We start from the raw sequence: 16,758 nt of genomic DNA, 5'->3' as shown, positions 1-16,758 counted from the left end.
TATCACATATTCGTTTAATATCGGTTTAGGAAGTACGTCGAAAAGTACAATATATTCGACGTATAATTCGGAGATCTTGTAGACTTCGTTAATAACTGATGAATATGACGAAGAGTTTAAAATAATTGAAGTATATAAACAAAAAATAATCTTCAGTTCTTGAAAAAACTATTGATAAGCAAAAAACATATATTGTGGTATATATAGCTAACGCTAAAAGACGTTTTATAAACCTACTACAGAAAGATGGTATAATATAGACGTAAAATACTCGTACTGTGATAGACCAAAACGAAAAATATACCATCAGGATGAATATTAGACGTATACTAAACCAAGGTGTGTTTCCTGGGCTGTTTCTATTAAATGTGCTCCATATAGGTCCTATGAGTTATAGTTATCGCTTCTCTGATAATCTTGTATAGCTGTGTGTTGTTCAAACACTCTTGCATACATATCGCACTTCATTCACTTCACTTTTAACTTCCAAAATCTAATCCAAGGTTTTTTAATATAAAATATCATGCAATCGCTGCGAAATGAGATAAATTGGTACAACCAATTATACTTCTATAGGAACAGCATAATGGACAAACAATGTTAAGATAAACGATAAGATCACTTGCCAAATTTTGATGATATGTCAGACATGAAGTTTCATCAGGTAACGGCCTTATCAATTCGATATTTGTTGAGAATAAGTATCGAGAAAACCTTTACTACCATATGAAATCCTCCACAATTTTGGATATTACTGCAAATGAAGGATCAAACTCAATAATTGTGAGTTTAATTCGCGATTTTGTTAAATTCGCTGCAGAATCTGTCCAAATCCATATTTCAAATAGGGGGTACTAAATTTCAAACCCCTTCGTTCATCGCTCACAAAGTAGCAGCAGCGCCTCTTGAATTGAGTTCTCCTATAGATGTGAACACGACAGAGAGGATTCGATCCTGGAAGAGATGGAAACGCACAATTGTCAAAGAATGAGATTATGTCCTGTTTACTAAATATCACCTAATGGGAAAACCCAAGGAAATAGTTAAGCGTTAAAAGCACTTTTCAGTCAGTTCAGTCTAGGTTTCCAGTCACCGGAATCAAAGGAAACAAGGAAGGCAATGCAGTTTCCAGAAAAGGAGCATATTTGTGGAATAGCAAATGCTACTTCAAGAAAGAGCTTAAAAAAGGGGAAACACTGACGCAGAATCCTCCAGATGGATTATTTCAAAGCACGAGCTCTAAAAATTATCAGGATCTAAGAAATGTACCTACACTACACCTTCTCACTTGTTATTTATAGTCCGAGACACTGCCGCATCAACGAGCACCTGATTCGAATTAGCTGAAACCGACGAGTGCAGATTTTTCGAAGAGGAGGAAGAAACTCCATATCATCTGGTTACAGAATGTCTCGCCATTGTAAAACATACACGTAAAACGGGAAGGAGCAAGGATTTAGCTTCCTTGAGGCCTGCAAGAATACTGGAGTCCATAAGAACCCTGGAACTGACGGGCGAGTAGTAGATGGTATAGCTTCAAAAACAGCCCTGATGGGGATGCAATAGATTTTAACGTCGCCGTGCATGGTTACCCCTTTAAACTATCTACAATATTGTATATCATAGATATAGACATAGATTTCTCAGAAGAGGCCTTCCGCAGGCGCAGTTTTGGTCGAATCGTCAAGTGAAGAACATAACTATGAATATGAAATGCACAATTAGTCATGTGCAGAGTGCCACTAATTCTATTGAGGGTTATAGAAAACTAGTAAAGATGTGGCAGTACAAATTATGTTTTATATTTCCGACCTCTTTTTCTTGGAAACAAAAAAGAACCTGAAGAAATCGGAATCTACACACTTTGAAGATAGAGAGAACTAAGATTTTGGGTTTATTGGGACAGCAGTCAATGAAACAAGTTTATATTTAATAGTTTAATATTTAATTGGGTATATTAAATTTATGTTTTGTTCCTATGAGAGAACTCGATGCCAAAGATCACAGATAAAAATGACATTGACATGGAATAATCGATAACACCTGCATGCGTTCTTGAAATTTTAACGGTGATGTTGTTGTTCATTGTAATCGTTAATTTTAATATATATGAGAAAGAATATCAGCGATAAACCCTCATTGATATGTAATGGTGCAGTACTACGTCAAATTCGAAACATTAAAAAGATAAAAAAAACCTCAACCTGCCTCTGCAGGTTTTCAAAGATGTAGAAATAAATCGTCAGGTGTACAGGGTGGGCAAAATTGGTAATACCTGAACTACAACTTTTTAACCCAACGAGATAGAGGAAAATGATTGTACCATTTATGTCGTCTCTTTTTGAGAAACTAATAATGCCATCAACTGCATTCCTCTAACTCCTTTTGTTTTTGAGTTATAAGCCAAAATTTGAATTTGTGCGATTTCAACTTTGGTCATTATCTCAGTTTCTGTTTGTGCTAGGACGTTGAACTGAAGACATTATAGAGACATTTTTTTGATAGCAATCCTTTTTTTCCTATTTTCCTACAGGTTTATTTGCTCATCTGTAACATAAAGTTTTGTTTTTTCTTATGAACCCAATTTTAATTTTGAGCTATAACTCGAAAGCAAAAGAAGATAGAGGAATGCAGTTGATGGCATTATTAGTTTCTCAAAAAGAGACGACCGTAATGTGCCATGCATTTTCCTCTATCTCGTTGGGTTGAAAATCTTCTTTTGTTTTCGAGTTATAGGTCAAAATTAAAATTTCAACTTTGGTCATTATCTCCGTTTCTGTTTGAGCTAGGATTTTGAAATGAAAACTTTATACAGGCACTTTTTTGATAGCAACCCAGTGGCGTACTATGATTTTTTTCAACAGGTATATTTGCTGAGCTATAACATGAAGATGTACTTTTTTGTTATGAAAAGAGTAATTTAAAATGACTTAGAAAGACTGAGTGTGATGTATAATATATTTCTGAAACGGTAAAAAAAATGGCGATTCTTTCTGAGTCATTTTAAACTACTGTTTTCACAAGAAAAAACACAACTTTATGTTATAGCTCAGCAAATAAACCTCCAGGAAAAATCATAGTACGCCACTGGATTGCTTTCAAAAAAGTGTCTGTATAATGTCTTCATTTCAACATACACAGCTATGACAGAGACAGAGATAATGACCAAAGTTGAAATCACCCAAATTTAAATTTTGTCCTATAACTCAAGAACAAAAGAAGATAGAGGAATGCAGTTGATGGCATTATTAGTTTCTCGAAAAAAGACGACATGAATGGTACATTCATTTTTCTCTATCTCGTTGGGTTAAAAAGTTGTAGTTCAGGTATCACCAATTTTGCCCATCCTGTACATACTAGAGAATGTCAGATTAGGATACTGTATTTATGCCCTCTCTGATAATAAATTCATGATGACCTGACAGTGTGCGTGGTGGGGCTGGCCGTACGGAAGAGTTGAAAATGGTAAAAAAAAGAATTTTTTTTTGAGCGTGTTAGGTTTTAGGGAATATGTTAATTGGACCCAAAGGAAGCTACTTTTCAAGAGACTCACAATTCGGACGTGACGAAAGTTCACAGCGGTACTCTCTGCGGTACTTTGAAAATGCAAATGTCAGATATTCATACTGAAAGTTAATCTTGGTGTTGCAGACGTGTTGACCCATTAATCTGACACTAATCAGGGGGGTTTTCTTGATCTGACAGTTTGAATATGATAAAAATGCATTTTTTTCAAATATCTGTACCTGTACCTTTAATCGTTTTTGTATTCATTATGAAAGTTGTAGATAATAAAATTCTTTCCAGCAATTGTTTGAAGCAATTTTTCACCCTCTTAACCATTTTCGAGCTAGAGGGTGATGAGCGCGAGGATCTTAGTCATACATGTGAAAGGGCAATGTCAATGTAGGATCCCAGTCTATTGTATATTCATCGCCATATTTTTCAGAAACGTTCGAAATTAGAAAAAATAGCTTCGGACAAAATTTGTAGAAAATGTTATGCTCTACAACTTTTTTAATGAATGCGAAAAAATTGAAGCACAGGAGTGGATAATTCAAAAAAACTAATTTTTGTGACCTTTATGGCCAATTTTGATTGTTTCGGCTTGCTGCCACTGTCAGATTATATTTTTTCCATTATTCTTGAATCATTAGCTTCAAAATAAGAGAAAAAAGAGAAAATAAGAAAAAAAGCCACCTCGCTCGAGAATGTACACGTGACATTTCTTCTGCAGGTTTGGCGCCATCCCACACATTTTCGTCTGTATTACAATACAATACACAATTCACTTTATTCATCTTTTAGACAATATAATGTTGTATAGGACATGTCAAGAACGTTGTAACATAAACACCAAAGAAAAGGGAATAATACAATTGAAACAATATCAGAAGTGAATTTCAATCACATAAAGATTGTCAGATTAAAAGAATGTATACTTTTCAACATGTAATTAACCACATATACCTTAATCAGACACGCTCGTGTATGTACAATGATCGTTTATTTTACTATTCTGACAGGCTGTCCTAGACAATTCCCCCTATAGGTCTAATAATTTTTGGTAGAGGTACGCTACAGGTTCCAAGGTATCTCCCCTTATATTAAAAACAACTTTATAGAATGCTGAATTTTTACTTTTTTAAGTGTAAGCCGGCATTGTTTTAATGTTTTATTCTTTTGGTATCACGTGAAAATTACATCACAATCTGATGAATTTCGAGATATATAATATAAGAATAATCTCTCAGCTGTTCTGATGATATTAAAATTATGAAACGATTAACCTGGTTCGTACAAAATTATATGGTGTGCCTTTTCAGCTACGAGTATCATTGTTCAGCTAATCGTAATACCTAGGGTGCTGAAGTCATTAGTTTTGAGACAACAAGCAGTGCGTGTTTGTAAATTTACCATCGATAACTGAAAAATGTTTATTCACTGAAAATCAATCTTCAATCTGTTCTGATAGCAGTGTATATCTGAACTGATTCTGAATCAGTGGAAATTTAAAATTTTCACCAATACTTACAAAATTAACAGAACCAACCAGTACCTATCATCTGATAACATAGAACCATTCAATACCAATAAAGAAAATTGAACACTTGTTTCAATTAAAATTTCGTTGAAATGCATGTTTCGGGTATCAAAACTGAATAATAAAACACATAAGGTCGAACGAGTACAGTAATCAAGAGACAGCAGTTAAATATCATAATTTGGTTATATTTTCCAGACAAATGAAGATATCGTGAAAGGATTTCCACTATTGGAATTTATACGAATATCGAGCCCAGGACTCCTCTCAAACTTTTTGCCTATCTAGTCTAGAAGTGCCACAAAAAGCCAAAATCGAGCAATGTGAGATACCCTGTACAGGGTGGGCAAAATTCGATGGGGTTGAATGGCAGCTCTATAATCTATGGGTCTAGAAAAAAATGAATGGCACGTTTCCGACCTCGATTTTCAAAAGATGGACAATGGCCAAAACCGCATCCATCTATCCTCTTTTGTTTTCAATATAATTTAAGTGAACTCATTTTTCAGCACTTCGTAACATTCATTTGTTTTTATGTTAATTTTCATATTTCAGTCCCATATTTTTTCTGATTCAGAGTTTGAAATACAAGTCGTTTCTTTAATTGCTCTTCCAATAAAAAAAACTCAAAACCTATATATAAACTATAAACTATTTTCATTGATAATTTAATAATGAACCTAATGCTTCTATGTTGTGTCAGGTTATGAGATACTTAGAAGATCACTTTTATTCCGGATATTCGGGAAGATGCTAGAAAAATGAGGATATTACGAGAATTTCCACGACTAAGTACTTCATATTTATCATTTACCTATACCTTCTACCTACTCGTATTAGCACAGCCGTCTTTATTTCTATTTGTGAATGTGTTTGAAAAGGCTGTGTGCTAGTATTAAGATTATCTACTACTTGAAAAGGTTTCGGAACATATTCAGTTGAATCTAGATTCATAAAATTTCCTGAAAGTGATACATTCCATATTGGAAAATTTTTCAGCCTTTTAAATATCCGGAATGAAAGTGATCTTCAAAGTCTCTGATACTGGAAATAATAATGAGGTTCATAATCAAACCTAAAGTAGCTTTAATTTTAAAGCTTCCTTAAACCCTACTAAAAATGACACTAAAGTCCAGTTTCATAATCAAGTTTGAAGTCACTTTAAGCTTAAAGCTTCCTTTAGTGTTCATTTTAGTTTTCAAATTAAAGCGACTTTAGGTTTAATTAGGAAACCGGCCGTAAAGGAAGCTTTAAGCTTAAACTGACTTTAAATTTGATTATGAAACTGGACGTTATTCTTTGAAATCAACAAGGTTGCTGCAATATCTGAATAATAAACCTTAGGAAATCCACTTAAGGCAAAGCTTGTGTGTGAAGACATTTAATAACATAACATAATATAGAAGCATAATAGTGATTTTATCAACTAGTTTATTAATGACAGCGATTAATGTTCGAGATCATTAATCGCTCAATTAATAAACGAGTTGATTACAAGATTTTTCCGTCGACCACATTTTGAATTGAATGGGAATACTTGATTGCAAAAATTTTCTATCGATACATAGTCAAATTTGACACTTTATAAATTTTCTATGTTCGTATCGCAATGTTGATATTTATGGTTAGAGCATGGATACATGGAATGGAAAAAAAACATTCCAAAGACTGGACTGAGATAGTTGCTTAGTGTCGCAAATCACAATTGAGACTAGACTTGAATATTATTATTTGACAAAAGTCTACTCGTTATAAAAAACATAAGCGATCTCAGATCTTCAAGATACATAAACTGCAATTCTAATAAATGCAGTGAAACTTTCATCGCGAATATTTCAAAAACGCTCAGCAATTATGATATGATCAAGAATACAATTTCTGTTTTCTTTTGCTTCTTTATTCAGCTTTGTTTCATTTCAACAGACAAAAAATTGCCCTCTATGAGCTGCATTGCAACGAGTTATGTATTCCTATTTCTCACCCAAAAAAACCTCTAGTTGTCAATTTTTATGTTGCTTCTTCCAAAATTATCAATTTATTAGCAATTTTCGAATTTTTTTGAGAAATGTGCACAAAACTAATAAACTATTATATAAGGTGATTTGGGCTTGTGAATTATATGATTACATGTACACATATTCAAATTAACATAACCTAATAAAAAACTATGCATCATATTGAAATACATATTTTGGAAACTATGAAATTATGTTTCATTTCGAAGATTTTCATAATTTTATCCTATCAATAAATATTCCATAATCGGTTATCATCATTAGGTTAACAGTTTCTTGTAAATCTAATGAATCAATATAAATTGAAGTTATAAATACTCGTAGTTATCAGTACTCGAAAATTTTCAGGATTCGATAATAATCATATCATCATATCATGCAAGGTAGGTATTAAAAAAAATCGGTCATGGAATATGAGCCGATATATTCTTTCGACTCAACAGAGCTTGAAGAATTGTATCTCTGACTATAACTCTACAAGTTTCGTTTGAAAAAGGAGAAACTAGGAAGGAAAATTAAAACACATACCATTCAAATTCGTCGCATTCTCCAGATATCAATCACTTTATTAATCCACGCGTGAATTTTCCGATAGCCACGAATATTTCATGATTGGTTCGAAAATGGCAATAATTAAGTTATGATACGAACATCAATGAAAATAGTGCTTATCAGCTTGCCCACACATTTCCTCACCACACGAAGTACAATGTTTTATGCAACGAAAAGAATAATTCTCACTGAGCAGTGATGCGGTTCACTATCAAATGATTTCATTATTTGAATATGCGGGAAAACGTGCCTATTGATAGTAGAGACTGCAATACTGAATAAGTAGAGAAATGATGTTCAGAAATAACATCATTGACTCTGGGCCAATCAAAGTGAGCTTGGCAACGAAGGTTGTTTCGGACGGATGTTTCACCTATTATAATTTTATATCTTAAAAATAATTCCGTATACGATTGTCCCATTGGAATTTATGTTTAAATTGAAGTAGACCTAGAGGCGTATGGTTTTCATAGGCATCAATTATGTGAGGCACTAATTAATAAGGATATTACACCATTGAAGCTCTGCGAATTTCAACTAAATTTCGTAATTCCAACACTTTTTCAATAATTTTCAAAACATGGGATCTAGCTTGACCATATCTTAATATCATAAGGCATGGTAGTTATCTGAGAAAAGTAATGAGAGTGTCAACAAAGCCAGCGATATAGCATGCCATCGATGTCATTAAATCCTTCCCCCTCTTAAATTTCATCTGTTCGATTGTGGATTTTGCATATGGTCTACTTTCTTTGAATCAATTGAATGTCACTTTCAAGGTCAATTTCATTTCAGGAGAAGCATACTGGCTTCGCAGGACGAATTTTCTTTGTTTTCCTCTCTTCTTCCAAGATGGCGGCGAAATTGTGAGGTCTTGACAAGTGAAATGTAGCCAGAAGCCTAATGCGTCCAGAGACAGTTAATGTCTAGTTAAAATCGGTTGGACCATTCCGGAGCTGTCCCGGAATGAACAGATAGACACAAATTTCCAAAAGAGTTGATTGAAAATTGGTACTTGACTCTAAAAGGATGTTTTTGAAGTTTTTGCAAAATTTGGGAGGAATCTTCCAAACGGCTGCTGAAGATTTTCTTATATTTTTTAATGGTACGATTCTCACAAAATTCTGCATAAGTCTTCGGTACTTCGGTACAAAATTGATTTTGTGTTTCAATTCATTTATGTCGATATTTTGAACCCATCGGAAAAAAAATCAGATGCCTGCAACTGCGTCATCTAACGGGGAAAATGTTCACCTTTCGAAACTATTCCGCTTATTGACAGAAATTTCTACCTTTGCAAGTCCGCCAACATGACTGCGCTCAAATCTCAATATTTTATTTTGTTCTAGATTTATAATTAATAATCGGAAATATGTGATATTCAAAAATTGCTTATATACTTATATCTTCATTATTTTACGAACCATTTTTATTGAAATCGGCCTCCTATATTTGAATATAAGACTTTTAACTCTTTTTTTTTCCTATTGTTATATTGAATTATAGCTATCCCTTTGAAAAATAAATAATAATATTCGTATTCAACATAAGACTTAGTTTATTCGAATTCGAATCGAGAACGGGAATTTTGAAGATATTTTTGAAAACATATGCTGTCATACAAAGAATGCCATGAATTTTATTTTCGAATTGTTTCACGTATCTAAGGAAATCAAAGAAAAAATACAATATCTCTCAATATTTGCAATGAGAAGTTGATATCTTATTCGAAAATAAACTCAGATAGTATTATATAGTTGATCTTCGTGCAAAATAATTCTTATTTTATAGACGTAATGAGAACACCAATTTGACGAAAGAAATTCATCATTCTTAGTATGAGTATAAATATCTCCAAAAATATCGTCAAAATTTCCTTTCTCGATTCAAATTCGGACAAATTGAATTAGAAATAATAAAATCGACTTCATTAAAAAATTTCTTAGGGATGGTTAATCAATACCTGGCAGATTTTATAAAGAAAACAATAAAACAAAATTAAATTTAGAAAGAAAAATGTCTAACCATAATAATAATGATAATCAGGAACAACCGTCAAGAGCAACCAAATTTATTGAACGTCATTCCTTATGATAATGGCCTTCCAGAAAAAATGAGAAGAATCGGTTCCAAATTCAACATTAGAACTACTTTCAAAACACAAAAGGATTCAAGATCTATATACTTACAAAAACTAATCCATTGAATGAAAAACAAAAGTAACAAATTGTGTTTACAATATTTCCTGTATTTGTGATAAAACTTATACAGGTCAAACGTCTAGACCTCTGAAACTAAGGAATCACGAACATAAAAATGACATTAACCATAGAGAAATTAATAGATCACACATTGCAGATCATGTGTGTTCTCTGTTGTGATAATTATATAGTATATTCACTTCGTTATGAGATGAATAGGATGTTAACTATTAACTCGAGAAAAAACTTATTTCTTAGTAAACTTTTTAGGGTTTTCACTCCCAATCTCTGAAACAAGATCAATTAAAAATGAAATAAACGATTTGCTCCTGCGTAAATTCTTGCACTAATTTGTCAGGAGCCAATTAACTATAAAAAATTGTTACCTGACAATGAACTGAAAATAAATAACGTTGAAATTATAATTTTATGTTGTAACGTTTCGGAGTCTATAACAGACTCCTTCATCAGACGAAAAATCTATTTTCGAAAATCTTCTGAATTGTGGCTTTTGTTTGACATTAATTGTCAATACATAGAAACAGAGACTGCATAGAAACGTTGATTTTGTTTTAGAGATTGGGAGTGAAAACCCTAAAAAGTTTATTAAGAATCCTCCCAGAATACATTTCAATCGATATCCAAAAACCTTATTGACACTATCAACAGAAAAAATCAGTCCTCGGCAATCTGGATGGTGCAATGCGATATTATTTAGCGAATTGAATAACAATGAATCTCATGGCACCTCTACACCACTCGCGAAGTTCCTCGGCGAAGTACTCTAGAAAGTTTGGCGAAGTCCGGAAGTAAGTAGAAGTAAAATTTGACGAGGTAAACCGAAGTGCCTCTATACACTATCGTATTCGTTCAACTTCGTTAAACTTCGCGAGTAGTGTAGAGGAGCCGGTTTACGAAGAAATCATTAAATTCATCATACAGGGTGATTTCCCGAACTTTTAAGTAGTGTCCAAATTTATGTGATATGGTCCTGCAAATCATATGACATTTGATTGCAGTTTTCTGGAACCTCCTGGGAGCTACCTTCATTCCAAATTTTGGATAAATCGGTGATTCTGTTCAGGGGATAGAGTGGTTTCAGTTTCCATTCAAATTTGAAAAACACCCTGTATATCAGAATCTAGAACGCCCAGATACTGCATGTTGGAGTTTTTCTATCTCACATTGAAATGTTTCCCATCCTATCCGGGACAGCCTGTATATATTCGAATTGAGAATCGATTAATCAGTCAGAAAATATGAGGCAAATTTTTGTAGATATACATATTGTGAAAACAAATTTTGCAGTATTTGGAAAAATTGAAAATCGAAATGAAAATAAATTGGTCTGTACCATTTGATTTTGGAAACAGATAGAATCTCCCATTAAAATGTTTCCTATCTTATCCGGGACACCCTGTATAATGTATAAATATAAAGGTAGTATAATATTTATTTCAGAAGTTTCATTCCAAATTTCCCTGGTTATATTCAGAATTGAAATTCGGAAAATATATTCATGTTGTCTATATGATAAATAAACTTGATTTCTTGATGTCAAGGAGGGTGATACTAGACATAACTATTTTCTCAACTATAGGGAATGTAGAACGAATTTTGATTTAAATTTTCTAAGTCTAATTTATAATGGCTGAAATAAATATAAAACTAACAGTACATTATTATAGGTTTATTTGAAATGAAAATTGATTGAGCATTCAGGAAGTTTCAACGGCAAGTTGAAATTAATTTCAATATTGTTGGGATTTCCAACATTTAAAGAAAGTATCGACCAAAATTCACCAAAAACTGTGGTATTATGTACATATTTAATGATTATCAATTTTTTCTTAAGTCATCCTCAATATTTCACATCAATTTCATAAAAGCTGCATGACTCACTTGTTTTTTCCCCTTTTTTGTTCAAGATGGGGACAGGAAGAATAATACTAAAGAATACCTTATGTCCTAATGCCTTAAATACCAAATGCCCATATTGTTAGCAAATTTTTTATCACTACACTGTACACAGATAGACAGGGTTTTATTACTGAGGTTTTTTCCTAAACTTGGACCGAATTGTACACCACCCCGTTAACCTATGTTGATAGTGTGGATATACACAAGCTATATTGTATTAAATAATGTATTACATTATAAACAGGTTGATAAGATATGAAATTTTTTTCAAGTACATATATGTTTGTTCCATTATAATAACCCAGTGTTTCACAAAGCTTTGATTGCCAGATAAACGATTTGACAGTGATTCGATTTTCAGAATTAAACCACTGAAACTTTTCATTCCTGAATCATAATTCACTACAGAACGTTAAAATTTTCATTTGAACTCTCCTATAGGTGATGATAATGTTCATGCACTCAATTTTTGAATTAGAGTGATTACTAAAAGTTAATAGTAGACATATTTTTTCGTACCCTCTTCATTCTAATAATGGCAAAGAATTAGGTGTTTATCATAATTTATTAGAGGGAGTTAAAAAGAGCCAAAGACGAATAAATATGACAACATCGAGTCCTCCAGATGCGTGATGAATGAGAATTCGTTGAATTTGTCAGCTGACATGTTTTCATGGATTATTAGGATTGCGAGATAACTATTTCAGATGAGTTTTCCTGTGCATAAACTTTCATTTCGGGATGATAGTAAATGTTATACAAAAGAATTTTTATGACATACCAACCTCCCTGTGAAGGGAGTAATAATACATACAATCTTATCTATTTGGTGAGTTTTCATTTTTTAACTTTGATGTGTTCGCCCTAAGATGTCTAAAACACTGGTGTGTGCACTTGTCACTTTTTGCAAGCATCAACATTTCAGAAAATCGGGGATATGGGATCAGTTTCGTGGCGGCGCCACCATGTCATTTATTGCTTCGTTCTATCCTTGTTCTACCAAAAGAAGTCCAATGATACTCTCACGTTTTATTTTGTTTTGCGTTGATATCGAATGTCGATCAACGTCCAACGAGTTCAAAATATGAACTTGAACTGGTGCATTTTGTCAGCTGTTATAAGGAATATTTGTGCTTTACAGTTTAATTCTCGTTGTAAAAACAAATCTGTCAATATTTCAACACGTGTTGAAATATAAGGGTTCGAATGAGGATTTACCATTCTTCTTCAAGATAATTTCCGTTTGACAACTTGAATTCGTGAGGGGGTTAATTCAATATGATTTTAATAAAACACAGTTAATTGGTCAAATATCCAATATATTCAGTTGACGGAAAGGAAATTTTCACTATATCTACTCAGGAAGAATATTTGAAGTAACATACTCGAATAGATTTATGTATTTCTGATTCTCAATACATGCTCACAATTCACATTACGTATTTCCAATACAGTTTCTTCGAAATATTGCTGAAGTTTCCATAAAACTTAGCTATATCGGTCCCGAATGTTCGTTCATCTGATTTGGTTCTGCTTCAAATTTCAACAACACCGAATTCTTAGCTGTAGCTCTTGATTGTCCATATGGAAAACTGAACTTACTGAACGACATGTTGAATAAATGAATGTTCTATATACTTTCTCGAAAGTTATACAAATTCACACACCAATAATCGCTTATAAATGCAACATATTCCTACGTCGTAGGAAATTATTTTCAAATATCAAATGACAATGCTCTGTCAAATTCTAAACAGCGCTACCTACAGTGCAAAAAACGAAACTGATCCCATATCCCCACGAAATTAAAAACAAAATCGAATCAGTGAATACACCAGAGTTTTAGACAGCTTATTTCGCCCCCAGCCGTCCTTGTTTTGTGGTTTGTCTGTCATTTTTGTAGTTTCCATGTGACTGTATTATGTAACTGAGATTTATATTTTAGCCTTGAAAAAGTATAAAAGTTACTCGAAACGTCGGTCAATTGAAAAGGATTGTCGTTTTATTCCCACCCAGCCCTACAAACCACTAATTCTTTGCCATTGTTAATAGTAGATTTATGTAATCGGGAATTTAAACGTCGATTTGAAATGAAATGCCTTCATTCTACTCGTATTGCAGGTTAGGTTAGTGTAGTTGTTCCTAGTGTTTTTTCGAACAGATTTCTCCGAATAAAACGAATAAAAAGTCTAGAAGAGAGAGTAAATAGATACATGCTAATGAAAGTAACGAATATATGAATATGTATTATGAAATTATATCTCAGTTCATTCATTACTCGATGGACAGTGTAACGGACTACTTTTTCTTAGTAATGGTTTCGGTTATATTACCCAACTTTCTATGGCCAGAGCTTGACGACATCAATGCAACATGCAATCAAAAAAATTAATCGTGATGTAGGCTCTGGAGTTTTGAAGGTTGATATTCTGTGCTTCATCGTAACCCTTAAGTAAGATGTCTAAAATACTGGTGTGTGCACTTGTCACTTTTTGCACGCATCAACATTTCAGAAAATCGGGGATATGGGATCAGTTTCGTGGCGGCGCCACCATGTCATTTGCTTTGTTCTATCCTTGTTCTACCAAAGGAAGTCCAATGATACTCTTTCGTTCTATTTCATTTTGCGTTGATATCGAATATCGATCAACGAGTTCAAAATATGAACTGGTCCATTTTGTCAGCTGTTTAGCAATATTTGTGATTTTCAGTTTAATTTTCGTTGTAAACACAAATCTCTCAATATTTCAACACTATCGAATAAGGATTCGAAGGAGTATTTACTATTCTTCTTCAAGATAATTTCCGTTTGACAAATTGAATTCGTAAGGGGGGCATAATTCAATATGATTTTGATAAAACACTGTTTATTGGTCAAATATCCAATATATTCAGTTGATGGAAAGGGAATTTTCACTACATCTTCTCAGGAAGAATATTTGAAGAACAGACTCGAATAGATTTATGGATTTCTGATTCTCAATACATGCTCACAATTCACATTACGTATTTCCAATACAGTTTCTTTGAAATATTGCTGAAATTGCCATAAAACTTAAGTAGGTATATCCGTCCCGAATGTTCGTTCATCTGATTTGGTTCTGCCTCAAATTCCAACAATACCGAATTCTTAGCTGTAGTTCTTGATTGTCCATACAGAAAACTGAACTTTACTGAACGACATGTTGAATAAATGAATGTTCTGCACCCCTTTCTCGAAACTTATACATTTTCACACAACAATAATCGCTTATAAATACAACATATTCGTAAGTCGTAGGAAAGTATTCAAATTATTTTCAAATATCAATTGACAATGCTCTGTCAAATTCTGAACAGCGCTACCTATAGTGGGAAAAACGAAATTGATCCCATATCCCCACGAAATTAAAAACAAAATCGAATCAGTGAATACACCAGAGTTTTAGACATCTTACCCTTAAGCTTTCACTATAACATTTTAAAATGTTATAGTAACATATAACAGAGGGTAGTTGCGATCTGAACTTGGATATATGATTGCCCTTGTTATAAATTTTAATGATCGCTCTGTTTCTGAAGTTTCTGACTACCCGTCAGTAGTGGTCTCTTTGTTGAATTTTCAAATTTTTTTTCCACAGGGTTTATTTGTTATGTTTTGAATGAGGGTTGCCTAGAACTAATATATGGATATATATTACATTTTAACATTTCCCATCCAGAATATTCGGAGAAAATATGTGATCATTATGAGCCTACATGAAATTGGTTTTTTCTTCGCAAGAACGGAACCTTGAAAACAGAAGGCTGTGAATATCATTATTCTATCAAGTAGGTTCGTAGGTAATTAAAAGTCGTGATTTTTCTCAATTCATATCCAATCATCTCCAATGTTAAAAGAACCAGCAAATTTCAAACAGACATCACGTCAAGGTTACTGAGGTTTGTAGCGATTTAAAAAGAATAGATTACTCATACAATAAATAATTTATTGGTAATATTGGCCAGCGATAATGAACTCGGTTCTATATTCAAGAAAGAACGTGCTGCGTTGATGTAATATTTTCCTAATTGACCTCTGGAAATGCAATATTTCTGTCCCTCTTGGAATTAATCATAGACACTTCGGTCATCATCACATCAGCACCATTGTCGGCTAAAGTACAAATGTTATCGATTCGGATGGAACTTTCATTATATGACTCTATTATTGTTGAAATAAACTAAGCAGCAAATGATGTGGGACAGCTGAAAAATTGCATGAGGTTTACTAATTATAACTTCGTCATTATGTACGAGGAGCGTTGAAATACAACAAAATAGTAGCTACATACATACGAGGATATATTGAAAAATCCTTAGCCTATTATATAAGGTGTACCAAGTTCGAGGGCCTATTAGGCGTTTCTGAAGAACTGGGCCTATTTGAAATCTGAAATTTTGGATTATGATATTGTTCCACATTATCTACTGAGCTAAAATCGAGGCTAAAATATTCTTGATGCCTAAGCACTTTCAGTTATACAGGGAATGAAAGTGAATTTGAAAAAAATATTTTTTTTTCTTTTTCTTTCCTGATTTGATTTGAACAGAAATATATTCGAAATTGAATACTGTATCATATCAGAAACGAAAAAATAGACAAAAAAATTTTTTTAAACATTTATTTCCATTCCCTGAAAGTGCTCACGCTTCAAGGATTTCTCAGCTCATTATATCATAATCCAAATTTTCATGTTTCAAATAGATCCAGTTCTCCAGAAACGTCTAGTAGGCCCTCGAACTTGGTACAGCCAGTAGAACCAAACAAAATATCAATGTCAAAATATTTTATAACTCAACATATTATTCTCTTAATTGGATACAACCCCTCAACGTCTCTGGACCTTTCAAAAAAAATTTTTCTTCTTGCTCTGTAAACGAGACCTCCACAGCTTTTATAACCTCCTCGTTGGAAGAAAATTCACAGCCTTTGAAACTTCTTTTGAGTTCAGGAAAGGGATGATAGTCAGATGGAGTCAAATCTGGTGAAAAAGGCGGACTTCTA

At 33.1% G+C, this 16,758-nt stretch overlaps 1 protein-coding gene across 2 annotated transcripts in view; it reads right to left on the bottom strand.

Moving 5' to 3' along the window:
• LOC123313560 overlaps positions 1-11,931 on the bottom strand; it is a 45,965-nt gene extending 34,034 nt beyond the window's left edge. The window contains exon 1 of one of the 2 annotated variants that reach the window (XM_044898497.1): positions 11,773-11,931. The gene's annotated coding sequence lies outside the window, so the exon portion shown is untranslated. Of the gene's footprint in view, positions 1-7,587; positions 7,861-11,772 lie in introns of those variants that run through there. The other variant, XM_044898495.1, reaches the window with a different exon arrangement.
• Positions 11,932-16,758: the final 4,827 nt, after the last annotated feature.

This window comes from Coccinella septempunctata, chromosome 5 (assembly GCF_907165205.1).
Source record: "Coccinella septempunctata chromosome 5, icCocSept1.1, whole genome shotgun sequence".
Lineage (NCBI taxonomy): Eukaryota > Metazoa > Arthropoda > Insecta > Coleoptera > Coccinellidae > Coccinella > Coccinella septempunctata.
The sequence above is the reverse complement of the archived record's forward strand: the minus strand, read 5'-3'. Positions and strand labels throughout refer to the sequence as shown.